The sequence below is a fragment of the Vicia villosa genome, unplaced genomic scaffold (assembly GCF_029867415.1).
Source record: "Vicia villosa cultivar HV-30 ecotype Madison, WI unplaced genomic scaffold, Vvil1.0 ctg.001678F_1_1, whole genome shotgun sequence".
NCBI lineage: Eukaryota > Viridiplantae > Streptophyta > Magnoliopsida > Fabales > Fabaceae > Vicia > Vicia villosa.
The window spans coordinates 288,064-302,048 of NW_026705696.1; the positions used below are offsets into that span (position 1 = coordinate 288,064).

The 13,985-nt window shown below is 36.9% G+C and overlaps 1 pseudogene; it reads left to right on the forward strand.

Annotated features, from left to right (window-relative positions):
- Positions 1-441: 441 nt before the first annotated feature.
- LOC131636256 (glutelin type-D 1-like) lies at positions 442-5,121 on the forward strand (annotated as a pseudogene).
- Positions 5,122-13,985: the final 8,864 nt, after the last annotated feature.

Consider the following 13,985-nt stretch of genomic DNA (forward strand, 5'->3'; position numbering starts at 1 on the left):
TTACTGTAAAATGTACTATCAAGTAAAAACATTTTAAACTTGTATTTAATTTTTTTTTATTTCTTATATATTTTATATTAGTGTAATGTGAAATATTTGATTGAGAGAATGTGAGTAAAATGAATGGTGGTAGATTTTATATTGGAACCATTTTTAATTAATAATTATTCTTTCGATGTCATTTGAGAAAGATGGTTATTTTTCTAGTGTTTTTAGTTTTTCGTTTGTGCTGCGTATATATTATTCATGTTTTTGTTAATTTTTTCTAAAAAGAGTTTTTAGTTAATTAATCTTAATGTACTATTTCGTAATTACCGGTAACGAGTATTCGTAGCAATAACAAATAACAGTAACTACATTCTGTTACGCTTTCAATTTCCTATATAAGCAAGCACACACATTCTCTCTCAATCATCAAAACTTTCTTTCCTTTTCTCTCTGATTTTGTTCATCTTTGTTGCTAATTGCTATGGATATTGATCTCACTCCGAAATTGTCGAAGAAAGTGTACGGTGACAATGGTGGATCGTATTACAGTTGGTCACCATCTGAACTTCCTATGCTGCGTGAAGGTAACATTGGTGCTGCCAAGTTAGCTCTTGAGAAGAACGGTTTTGCCACTCCTCGGTACTCTGATTCTTCCAAAGTTGCATATGTTCTTCAAGGAAGTGGAGTTGCTGGAATTGTGCAACCTGAATCAGAAGAGAAGTGATAGGAAGTTATTCCTACCAAACTAATAATCTAGGGTTTCTACTAGAAAAGAGGAAGAACACTAAAATGAGTAAATAAAATAAAAGGAATAAAGATAAAATTCATTTGATTTCTTGATACCCTTAATTGTGTCTAAGACACTACATATATAGTTCTCATAATGGATGTTCCATTAAAAGCCCAAATATACAAAAGCCCAATAACATACTAATAATATAAGTACTATTATTACCCCTATCAATAACAATACTAATCATATAAATCATATAATATCCTTCTATCATTGCCGCGGGGTGCACTTGAACCTTGTCCTCAAGGTTCTAAAATAAAACTTAATGATGCTATGTTATTGCTAACATTAATCTGTCATGTTCATCATAACTTTATTCACCATACTTTCCACCATGTTCCTATCACAAACATCCTTCATATCCAAACCAAGTTTCCAAACCTCCCTCACAAACCTACTGTTAACCTGTTGATCAGCAAAGTAAGCCCAACAAATCACAGGTACCCCACAACCCACACTCTCCAACAAATCATAGCCCAAATTCTCAATGATCTCTTCTTTCTTCATTGGTGTAAAGCTACCAAAGCTAACAGTACGAAAATGAATAAATTGGTGTAAAGACCAGAAGCAACAAGCACTGATAGTAAGAAAATGAATCAATTGGATCCCAAATTCAGCAACCAAATCAATATCATGTTCACCAAAGATTCCATCTAAAATAATAAAAGTTATTTTCTCAAAAACAATAATATCTTGTAGAAAAGGTTTACCATACAAACTCAAGGATTCAATTTCATCTCTTATCTTTTCTCCAAATCCAGTGTGTTTTTCCTCACTAAGAAAATCAGGTATATTCTTGAATTGAAGCATAGGGTAACATTCCGAAAGAGCTTGAATATCATCATTGAAATGGATGAGACGGTTGTGGATGTATTCAGTGTTGAGGAAAGTTACGTGGAGGTGTTGAATTGCGAGAAGTTCAGCAGAAGTCTGTTTTGCTTTCAAAATAACTTCTCCCTCATCCACAGTGACAATATTTTTGTCCTTCCTTATACACAGACCATTATACATAACAGAAACCGCATTTTCTGTTCGCATGCAATAAACCATGTTGGAGATACAGTCATGAATAGGAACCATAGACCAAGTGGAAGGATTGACAACAACAATGTCAGCCTTTTTCCCAACCTCAAGAGAACCCAGTTCATCATCCCATTGTACTGACTTTGCACCATTAACTGTGACCATTTTAAGAATAGTTTCGGCAGACAGTGCTGTTGGATCGGTAGTTCTATGGGTGAAAACGCCTCCTCTTTTGTTAATTAGAGATGCTAGGTACATTTCATCAACAATGCTCATGCGATTGTTAGATGGAGCCTCATTCGTTCCCAAGGATACGCAGATGCCAGCACCAAGCATTCTCATAGCAGCAGCTGGACAGTGAGACACTTTGACCCCTGCCCTTGATAGAAGAGATGTCTCATTATCATCCACCCAAACTGAGTGAGCTGTCAACAGATTGTTTTGAAGGAAGTTGATCTTGTCCAAGTATGTAACAGTTATATGATTAACTTTGTGAACATCCACAACTAGTTCATTTTCATAAGGTATTTCTGCAACATGCATATGTATTCTGGTGTTGAGTTTTACAGCAGCATCTTGTGTTTGAAGAAGCAAGTTCTCTGTAGAGTTCATGATTTGTTTGACTCCATTATCGTCAACCACAACAACCTCACCAGGGAAAACTTCCCTCACATAAGTAGCTTCAATCAAATCAAGAGCACAAATCTCAGAGCCAAAAACAACAACACCATTACTTCTCCTCCCCATAACCAAAGGTCGAAACCCGAAAGGATCACTCATAGCAATAAGCTTATCCTCAGTAACAAACACAATAGAATAAGCCCCTTCAAGCTTCTCACATGCATCAACAATTCTCAATATAAAAGGTTTATGCTTTGAAGTAGAAATCAAATGAAGAGCAATTTCAATATCAGAAGTAGTGTTAAAAATTGAACCTTTTTCTTCAAGCTTAGCTCTCAAAGTGCGATAGTTAACCAAATTCCCGTTATGAGCAACCCCAACAGAACCAAAACGGTACCCAGTAACGAAAGGTTGAACGTTTTTCAGCATGGATTGTCTAGCAGTGGAATAATGGACATGGCCAATAGCTAAGCTTTCGGGTAATTGATTGAGCTTAGATTCGTTGAAGACATCAGAAACAGGACCTGCAACAACCGACGACGACACCAATGACGACGATGACAGAGCCGACGACATTTTCACCGTCCATTTGCACACAGCGGAGAACTTGTATTTCCAATCCACAAACACCCTCTCCTGAACGCTTCCGCCATCGCGAGAGGCTATTGTAAGGTCCTCCACAACAGTATCAGTAACATGAACGTTATCCACATCAAATGCCAAACCGTTATGACGAATCACTCCTTCCCGTTCAAGGACATCAACTTTCGTCGTCTCTGCAACAGAACCTTTAGAGACTACCCAAGGCTCTTCCGTAATAGCCTTACCGCGAGATTCTCCTTCCACGCATTGTTGTTTTGAGTTGTTCAGTTGGGTTAAATCCTTAATTCCTCCTGTGTGGGAGTTTCCTTTTTGAAACGGGAGAGTGGAATTGGGGGTTTTGTTTTCCTTTTCGAATTTGGAAGATGATAAAGGGTTGGAAAAAAGGGATGGGAGTTTCCGGGAGGAAGAGACATCGAGAGTTGAGAAATTAGATGAAGGGGAGGCATAATAACTCCCGGATCTAATGGTTTTGAGTCTGATGTTGGTTGAGTTGGATTTTGGGAGAATGATTTTTGAATTTTTTTGTGAGTATTTCTTAAAAGAGAGATGAGACACTTGCAAATGTTTCTCAAATTCTTTTTTAATTTTGTAGGAGATTTTTGTTTGTTGTAGTTGATGGTAATTATTGTAGTCATATGAATAAGGAGATGATGAGTAGTATGAATATGGGTTAGGTGGTGGTGGATATGAGGTAGGTGTATGAGGTGAATATCCATGATTTAGATAAAATTTTGGTGATGAAGATCCATGAGTGTAGTAAGGTGTGAAGAGTTCCCATGGGAATGATGGAAATGAAGGTGTTGGTGTGGGTGTGGAATAGGTTGGAGGAATGCTCCATTGATGAGATGAAGGTGTATGATAAGCATAATCCATAGGAGGATTTGAGTACATGGATGAAAGCACCAATTGATAGGAAGTTATTCCTACCAAACTAATAATCTAGGGTTTCTACTAGAAAAGGGGAAGAACACTAAAATGAGTAAATAAAATAAAAGGAATAAAGATAAAATTCATTTGATTTCTTGATACCCTTAATTGTGTCTAAGACACTACATATATAGTTCTCATAATGGATGTTCCATTAAAAGCCCAAATATACAAAAGCCCAATAACATACTAATAATATAAGTACTATTATTACCCCTATCAATAACAATACTAATCATATAAATCATATAATATCCTTCTATCAAGAAGGTTCTTGCAATTAAGACTGGTGATGCTTTAGCACTTCCTTTTGGTGTTGTGACATGGTGGTTCAACAAAGAGGACACTGAGTTGGTTATTTTGTTTCTTGGAGATACTTCAAAAGCACATAAGGCTGGTGAGTTCACTGATTTTTTCCTAACTGGTCCTAACGGAATCTTTACCGGATTTTCGACTGAGTTTGTGGGAAGAGCTTGGGACTTGGACGAGACAAATGTGAAGACCCTTGTTGGGAAACAAACCGGGAAAGGGATTGTGAAGCTTGACGGAAGCATCAGCCTTCCTGAGCCTAAAGATGGAGACAGGAAAGGTATGGTCTTGAATTGTCTAGAGGCACCATTGGATGTCGATGTTAAGAATGGCGGAAGGGTTGTTGTTTTGAACACCAAGAACCTTCCTTTGGTTGGTGAGGTTGGTCTAGGAGCTGACCTTGTGAGGCTTGATGGAAATGCCATGTGCTCGCCTGGATTCTCTTGCGATTCTGCTTTCCAGGTTACTTATGTTGTTAGGGGAAGCGGACGCGTTCAAGTTGTTGGTGTTGATGGCAAGAGGGTTTTGGAGACTACTTTGAAGGCTGGAAATTTGTTCATTGTCCCAAGGTTTTTCGTCGTCTCCAAGATTTGTGACCCCGAGGGAATGGAGTGGTTTTCTATCATCACTACTCCTAATCCCATCTTTACACACATGGCTGGAAGTTCTTCAGTGTGGAAGGCATTATCATCTACAGTTCTGCAGGCTGCTTTCAATGTAGATGCTGAAACTGAGAAACTCTTCCGTTCTAAGAGAACTGGAGATGCCATTTTCTTCCCTCCTCCAAATTAACTAGAATGAATATAAGTGTCTATAACATAAGTCATTATTGACAATAATACCTTCTAAGAGTTTACAATGTATCGGCTGTTTGATTGCCTATTCTTCAAGCTTATGCTCTCAAGGTTTACTAGCATAGTTATCTAAATTTAGCATTTTATATGCCAAATTAGTTTGTTAATTAATATGGCTTCGTTTTGGTTCGTATTGTTGTTATTATTATTTTGATTGTATGAGTAATTTCTTCTCTATAATATATGCTGTCTGTATTATGTTGAAGGAATTTATACTTTGTAGATTTTTGATGAAATATGAGTACATACATTTTGATTGTATGATTACTTAATGCAATGAACAGAAAGTTGAAAACTACTAGTAGTATATTATATATATAAATTATTTATTGTAAAATGGATCAAGTAAAAATATTTTAAACTTGTATTTATTTTTTCTATTTTTTATATATTTTATATTAGTGTAATATGAAATATTTGATTGAGAGTGTGTCAGTACTAGGGGACCAATAATGATTCAGGGTAGATTTTATATTGGAACCATTTTTAATTAATAACTATTCTTTACCTGTCATTTGAGAAAGATGGTGATTTTTCTAGTGTTTTTTGTTTTCCATTTGTGTTGTCTTCATATTATTCTCTATATATTAGTTTTTTCCCAACAACATATTCATCTCAATAAAATGCTCGTTATTATTTGTAATTCAACATTAATGCTTGTATCTAGAAGCAATTTCTAGTAATTTAGGGCTGATTTCTATCTTGCTGATGCTGATGTTTGCTTTTCAAGTGATTTTTAATAGAACAAGCCAATTGGATTGAAGCATATATGACAAAATATTATATAAATAAAAATGTCTTGAGAACCATTTTCTCATATCTCTTCTCAATTTTTTCTAAACTTTTTTATTCTTGTTTTAACATGAGTTTTGTTGGCCATGTTTTTTATTCGAGAATCAAGTCTAGCATGAAGATCCCTTTTATGGTTAATTGGGATTATGAGCAACTTTAGGCTAGCGCCAACAACAAAGCGTCGATAACAATAGTCAGCAAAACGATCAAAAGGCCAGTAAATTACAGACTTTTTCCTTCTTTACAACTAGTCGAAGAACAGTCTTAAAGATCCCATATTACAAAGGGATGACGAAATGGTCATAGATAATTTCAGTTCTAAATCTAAAGACGGCCTTTATATTATTTGTAATGTTGTTTCCATCTTACCCGTGGAATATGACTGTGTCATAAAAGTTACTGGCACAGAAGATGAATACTTTGCCGAAGAAACAGAAAATCATAAACCAATGTGCTATTACATAATGAGCAATCCCTACTACGTAAAAGCCATTTCACAACGGTTGGGAAAGTGATACCACCACGTTTGACCAACCGTTGTGAGGTAGGGTGGTTATATGTATGATGTTTTCCACCACGGTACTGTGGCCGTTATTATAAACTAGGCAACGCGCTACCTATCACAACAGTTACTTCAAACAACCATTGTGATATTCTTTAATGCATAACATTTAACAACAGTTGTTTTAAACAACTGTTGTGATATATACATTGAGTTTATTATAAATTATGTGGAATGCTTATTTTGTCAATGCTCATTGAACATATAACCTGTCAATCTGATCTAGAACATTATAATATAACAAATTAAATTATATTAAAAGAACAAGTTACATTGTTCAATGTTATACAAGATTTCTTCAGCATTTATTCATATCTTTCTATTTAACGATAAAGAACTTGGTTTAATGCTACTAATTCTTTAACCTCCCCTTCCTTCACCTATAATTCATTTTGCAAAATATTATTTACTTTGCACACAAAATTAGAGGTGGAAAAAGGGGCGGCTGAAGAACAAGAATCATTAAACCAAGTTCTAACGATTAAACAGCGAAATGCAGACAATGGGATGAAGAATACTTGTCTAGAATTGAAGAGTGTAAAAAGTTTTCTAATATAACTTTATCTTTTATATTATAATTTTTTAATGGAATCCGAAAATGATATATATTCGGTAAGGGGTTGGAAAAAAACTTAAACCAAATAAGATATAATAAACTTATTTTTTAAACAACCATTAACAATGGACTGAAGAATACTTGTCTAGCATTGAAGAGTGTAAAAAGTTTTCTAATATAACTTTATCTTTCATATTATAATTTTCTAAAGGAATCCGAAAAAGTTATATATTCGGTAAGGGGTTGGAAAAACACTTAAACCACATAAGATATAATAAACTCATCTTTTAAACAAACATTAACAAAAACATTCATCAATAACAAACCTTAAACAACTTATAAGATACAACAAAATCATCAAAACATAGCATAAATTACATATAACATACAACTTTTATTAAAAAATGTTGGAATAAAATTGTTCATATCACTTGGGTTTTGCTGATAACAAAGTAATTAATGAATATTTGGGTATACTAACATTTATTTAAGTGTGTAAGATCATAAATTTGAAAATCAACTTGGGCGGGCTGGGCTGACGTTTTCGACTCGGTACCTTAAGTTGGCCTGCCCCGCCTAACCCGCTTAAAAAAGCGGGCCTGAGGCGGGCATGGGCAGTTTTTGCCCGCAAGTTTTTTGCTAAAATTTATTTTTTATTTAGAATTAAAACAACTTCAACTATAAAAACAACCCTCTTTTCTTAAAATTATGTTGATTGAATTGTACTCTAAATTTTTATAGATACAAAATTGAATTATAGTTGCAACGTTCTTTCTATAACTTTCTAATACATGTGTTGATTGGAAAAGTTTGAAATAGAAGAACAGTTGTATAACTGTTTACCAGTAATTTCTGACAAACAACTGCTAGTCTTTCAAACTGTGTAATTTGGTAACTTACAGGATTTACTAGATTGATCCTAGGACATGTGTGTCAAAGTTTTAGTTTTCTCTAAGTTCATTTTATAAGTGGTTATGTTTCTGATTTATCAATAAAAACAAGATTCTTCTAAAAAAGAAACTAAGTATTTTCTAAGAATTGGAATAAACCTTCGACTGTAAAGTACTAGGTAATGTGTAAAAGTTGAATCTAAAAGGGTTGTAAATATTGTAAAGTGTAGGAAAGTAAAGGCTTTGACAAAATGTAAAAGGGTCTGATTGAAGTAAAGAAAAGTAAATGGGAAAGACTGGAATTAATTAAACTATAAATGACTTTAGAGTAAACAAAACAATGGTGATTTCATACATACATGATCAATAGAATCTTTTCTCTCGTGCCGGTACTTCGAGTATTTGAGTGATTTTTGTATACAATGTGAAAAACACCCCAATCATATAACCTAAGATTCCTATTTATAATGATTCGACCCTAGCGATCTCTTCACAGATGAGTGCCACGTTCGATATTTCATACGAAAGGATATTCTGATGATACCACGTGTTCTCCTGACGAACAGACGCAAGTTTAAATTTCAAACTCTTCCCGCTCGAAGCCTTTTTGAAACCATCCAACGTGGCTGTCAAAGCAAACTTCTTCATAAAAATATTCCAATTACGCACTTGAAGCATGATTGTAAGTGTCGCTACTGCGAAAATTAACAGAGTCGCCACTAACATATTTATCCTGAAAAGGAAGGGAATGCCAGCAAACCACAAAACAAAACAACGGTCTCACGACCAGAGAAAAAGGGTAAGGGAGTCGGTTACGCGAGGGGAAGGTATGAGCACCCCTCGCGCCCATCGTACTCGATGGTATCCACGCCTGTGTCTAAAACTATTGGTGTTTAAGCAAATCCACGCTAATCTGGACTAAAATGAATGCAGAATGTAGGGAAAAGAATGGATTATGCTCGCACGGTCCCTACCCCGCTGCCTACATATCTGTTTTGCATAATCAGAGCTACCGTAGCTCGGCTAACTAATTTCTGTTTGTTTTGTGTTTTTTAGGTGAACAAGTTACATTCACACTCCGCTGCTCGACCTTTGGAGACTTATGCTGGGAATGGAGCGGAAATAACAAGCTCTTAAGAAAAGAAAATCAAAGAGTGTGGTTTGTGTTTTAAAGAATGCATGAGGAAGACCTAAGCTAAGGGGAAAGCTTGCTACCTAATGTTATCATACAAAGGGTACAAGTCTAAGCTAAGCTATCAACCTACGAGGGATAAGGGAAAGCACACAATGAGCACACAAACGAGCGTCCGCTCGTAAAGCAAACAAACCAACGGTACTGACCGAGTGGTAGAAAAGCGGTCCCGCCATAGCCAAGGGGAGCAGCTCAACCCAAGTCAACCAAGCATTAGACCTCACAAAAATGATCGGGCCATAGACAAGAGGGCGGACCCCTCTCAGCAACCAAGCCGTCACGGATCGTAAAGGAAAACGGTGCATGCGTACACCGAGCATCAACGTCGAGCGACGCGAGCTATAGGAAAGGCGGGGGTCCGGCTACATGAACCCTTTTCCTGATATACTCGATAACAAGATCTTGTGCAGGTTCAGAAGCGAGCGACGCGTAGCGTGCGCTTACTGAACAGACTCGATGATACTAGGCGGGGGTTGATTGCTAACCCTCTCCGCATGCCTTCCATGAGGACTTAACGGAGTGCCATATAGGACTTATTACACCGTGACTCCCTGCCGCAAAGCACAAATGTAAACACACCAACAAAAACAGAGCCTCTTTCGAGGGCTTGGCCAGATGAATGTCTAGGTCCTACTTCTCATGTTATAGGATGATGCAAGAAAGCGATAAAGTGCGAGAGAAATAAAATGAAACGGGATCAATACCAAACGGATGATGATCCGTAAACTAAGTGAAGCAAAGCGAAGATAGTAGAATCCCGCGAGCGAGCTAGCAAAGCAAAAGCAAATGGTCAGCACACCGATTAGCCACAAAAGCACACAAATGTCGACTCGCATGTCGAGCATAATCACAATACACCTGCAAGAGGAACAAGCAAACCAAACAAGCAGATATAAAGTAAAAGGATCGTGTCTCCCGGATGAGAACACGATACAAGTGAATAGGAATCGTGTTCCGCAAGTGAAACGGAACACACAAGCAATAAGCGTCGGTCGGTGACTATCCAAAAGCCTTGCACACTAGCACACAAGTTAGAGATAACAAACATCGCGATCGGAATTGCGTTATTGCTATTAACCAAAAGAAACGGGCAAGTAATGTAAACATGAAATGGACAATGAAAAATCAAAGAGAAAACAAACATGAATGATCTACAAATTAATGAAAATCAAGCATCTAGTAAGATAGTACATCTCATAAGCTTTCCGATGATATAAAGAACAAGCAAATCGGAGTTACGAGCAAAAAGTTATGCAAGTTGGAAGTTAAAAGGAAAAACACAAAAATTACACACAGGAACCGGTTCCTGCATAGGACAACCCGGTTCCCCATACAAAAAACCAGAGAAGCAACATTTTAGAAAACTGGGAACCGGTTCCCACCTAGGGACAACCCGGTTCCTGGTACTAAATCACAGAGGCAAGCATATTTCAAACTGCTGGGAACCGGTTCCCACCTAGGGACAACCCGGTTCCTGGTACACAAACCAGAGAGGCAAAAACAACGCAGGAACCGGTTCCCACCTAGGGACAACTCGGTTCCTGGTACTAAAAACCAGAGAATCAACAATTTTGGATTGAGTAGGAACCGGTTCCCGCCTGGGACAACCCGGTTCCTGGCGTAGCAAAACCAATTTTTAAGCATTTTTGGGACCTCGGAGCCGTTCGCACTCAATCCAAAATCGTTCCATAAGCAATTATCGCAAGCAAACATCAGATTATGAATTAAGCACGAGTCCACAAGTAAAAATATCCTAATTATGCAAAGTGCGACGCGTCGAGCCAAGCAAATATCAAGCAAAAGTGCACCACATGCATTTGTACAAACACTTTGAGTGCGACACAAGTAACATACATGAACATCAACAATTAAGCACACAAAATCATTCATTAATCACGGATCCGAACACGAATATCACAATTCATCATCAACGAGCAACAATTGTATGCAATCAACATTAAATCCAATCACAATTCACATGAATACGACTAATTCGAGCAAAAGATGAGCAAATTCACCGATCAATCATCATCAATCATCAATTAATCAAGAACAAGAGGTAGATCTAGATCCGAATTCACATAATAATCAACAATTAAGCACTTAATTCAAGATCCGAAAGCTTACCGAATGAAGATCTAACCGAAGCGCGAACACGAACACGATACGAACGCGAACACGACACGAACGCGACACGAACTCGAACGAAATCCGGAGGGAGAGAGAGAGAGAGAGAGTGGCGCGCCAATCTATGTGGAGAGAGGAAGAGAAATTCAAACTTCGATCTTGATCCTTCAATCCATGTTCTTGATCTTGATGAATTTTGATGAAAGTTTTATGTGATTTGTGGTTTTGATCTATGAGAATTGAGAGAGAATTGAGAGAAAGTGTTTGTGAAGAATTGGTGAATTGAAATTATGAGAGTCCTCCTTGATTTGTGAAGAGCAAAATGTTTATATATTGTCAACGCGAAATGTCCAAATTGCCCTCGGTGCGTCTTATTTTGGCTCGTTTTTAAGGAAACTCAGTTCGGCTCTGAATTCCGGAACAAAACCAATGCCACTGTGAAGATGACCAAATTTGTGACTCGTCGCCTCGAGAATCATCTCGATCCGATAAGCGATGAAGAAAATGCGCATGTTTGAATGACGAGAAACGTCGATTCATCTGGCGCGACTGTGCAGAATTTTGTGATTACCGCTCAAAGAACTCGATAAAACTCCAACTTCGGCTAAGAATCTGAACAAGCATGTGTGACGAAGAATCGAAGCTAACGAAATTTCTGAGAGAATGCCGCCGGAATGGACTTCATACGATAAAAATCAAAGAAGTTATGAATTTTCGAACTCGGCGCGACATACTCGAAAACACACTTTTTACCGAAACAACGCGACGATCCTTAAAATTCTGGGAATTTTCAGTGCATAATTTGTAACACCCCAAATCTACCCAACGAATATTTAATAAAATCAGAGTGCGGAAATTCAACATACAATTGGGATGTCACATTCAACATAAAACAATAAACAACTTAATCACATATATCATAGATACATAGCACATAACTCGGATGAACCGATAAAACCAGTTTACTCTTTAAAAAATAAAAACAACTTTTATTAATAATAATAATATCAATTATTCAACTTCACTTCGCATAATATTTTTATTAAACTAAAACAACTTCACCAACATCATATTACTTCATAAATTCCACTTAAAAGTTAACAACTTATAGTTATAACAACAATTAAAAGACAATCGTTCATCCCCCCGAGTGCTACGTATCAGAGCAAGACCCAACTCGAATTAACAGCAACTAAAGACTTCATAAAATCACTTCAAACTCCCACCGCTATCTTGAGTACCTGTCCATTTCCCATGATAGGGAAACATCATTCAGAAGGGGTGAGATATCCAACAATATAAACAAGCGTATGATAAATAATATATTAGGATTAAATCATACAAAATTATCACTTCACAGTCATAAAACTATAAATCACTTCACATCGCAAAAATCAACTCATGTCACTTCAAATGAGACACAACTGTGCATATGCATGTGGTACCCAGGGCTTCAGCCCCCATCGCCAATTGCCAGTTAAACAGAGGCATCAAGGCATAAGCCTTCGTCGCTAATTTGCCAATCCAGGCCGTCGCCAAAATATGCAATGTATGCAACTCGATAATGCACATCACACAACATACAACATAAACAACAAATCCTCGTCGCCAGGCATAAGCCTATATCACCAATTCATTTACCAATAATTAGTGGTAAATATCGTCACTGAAACATCCTGCAACTTCGCATAAAACAACAAAATATAGCAACATACACATCACTAATAAATCCCAAAGAAAATAGCAGCCCATCATATTCAACATAATGCACGAAACAACTAATATACAACAACGTCATAATAATTTCATACTCATTCAACACTCTAACAAAATATTTTTATTAACTTATTCTATACTCTTAACTCGCGAAAATTTATAATAATTAATAATTATAACTCGACAGAGTTTCCAAGAACTCTAAATAATTCTATAATAATCTCTACAACTCTAAAGTGCCAAAAAAAATACTCTACTGACAACATCTTGCAATTTTCTGCAACTAATTCCTCAATAATAATAATTATAAACCCTAGGTTAATTTTCCACCACCATTGATTGAACTTTTATAACCTTATTCACCGACGTCAATCAATTTCAACATTCAACAATACAATCACAACACACGAAACAGAGGCAATCATACAGCCATAACCCCCACATATCATTCATCATAATCCTGTTTATAGAGCTAAAACCCCACCCTTACCTTGGATATGAGATTTCTCTACTCTCCCGGTTGCCATAGCTTATGCCGCCGCTTCCATCTTTTCTCCGAAAACCTTTTCTAACAACGTGCAGAGACGCAACAAAAACCTGTTCGGAAATCGCTTTTTCAGACGGACTTAAAATCATCAAAACGAAAATCGCTCCGGTCAGAAGTTACCTCTACGAGTCTGGAACGTTGTGTCCAAGAACCGCGACGATCCAACGGTTGGATTGGGAGAAACGTCCGTTTTACTAAGGTGTCTCACTGCAGAAACTTGCTGCGAAAATTGGACTTCCTCTAGCTTTTCTCTTCCGCCATGGCTCTCTTCTTCACCTCTCCTCCAAACCCTATTCCTCTTTGTGTTATGATAGTTCTTCCTTCTTCCAATTCTAAATCCAACATAATTGGGCCTAAGTTACATACCCCCTCCTTACTTCACAACAACTCAAATTAAATCCAAAGTTATTTTTAAGCTCATTAATAAAATAACACTTCAACTTTATTTCACCAAATTAATCCGATTAATTACCATGCCAACTTAA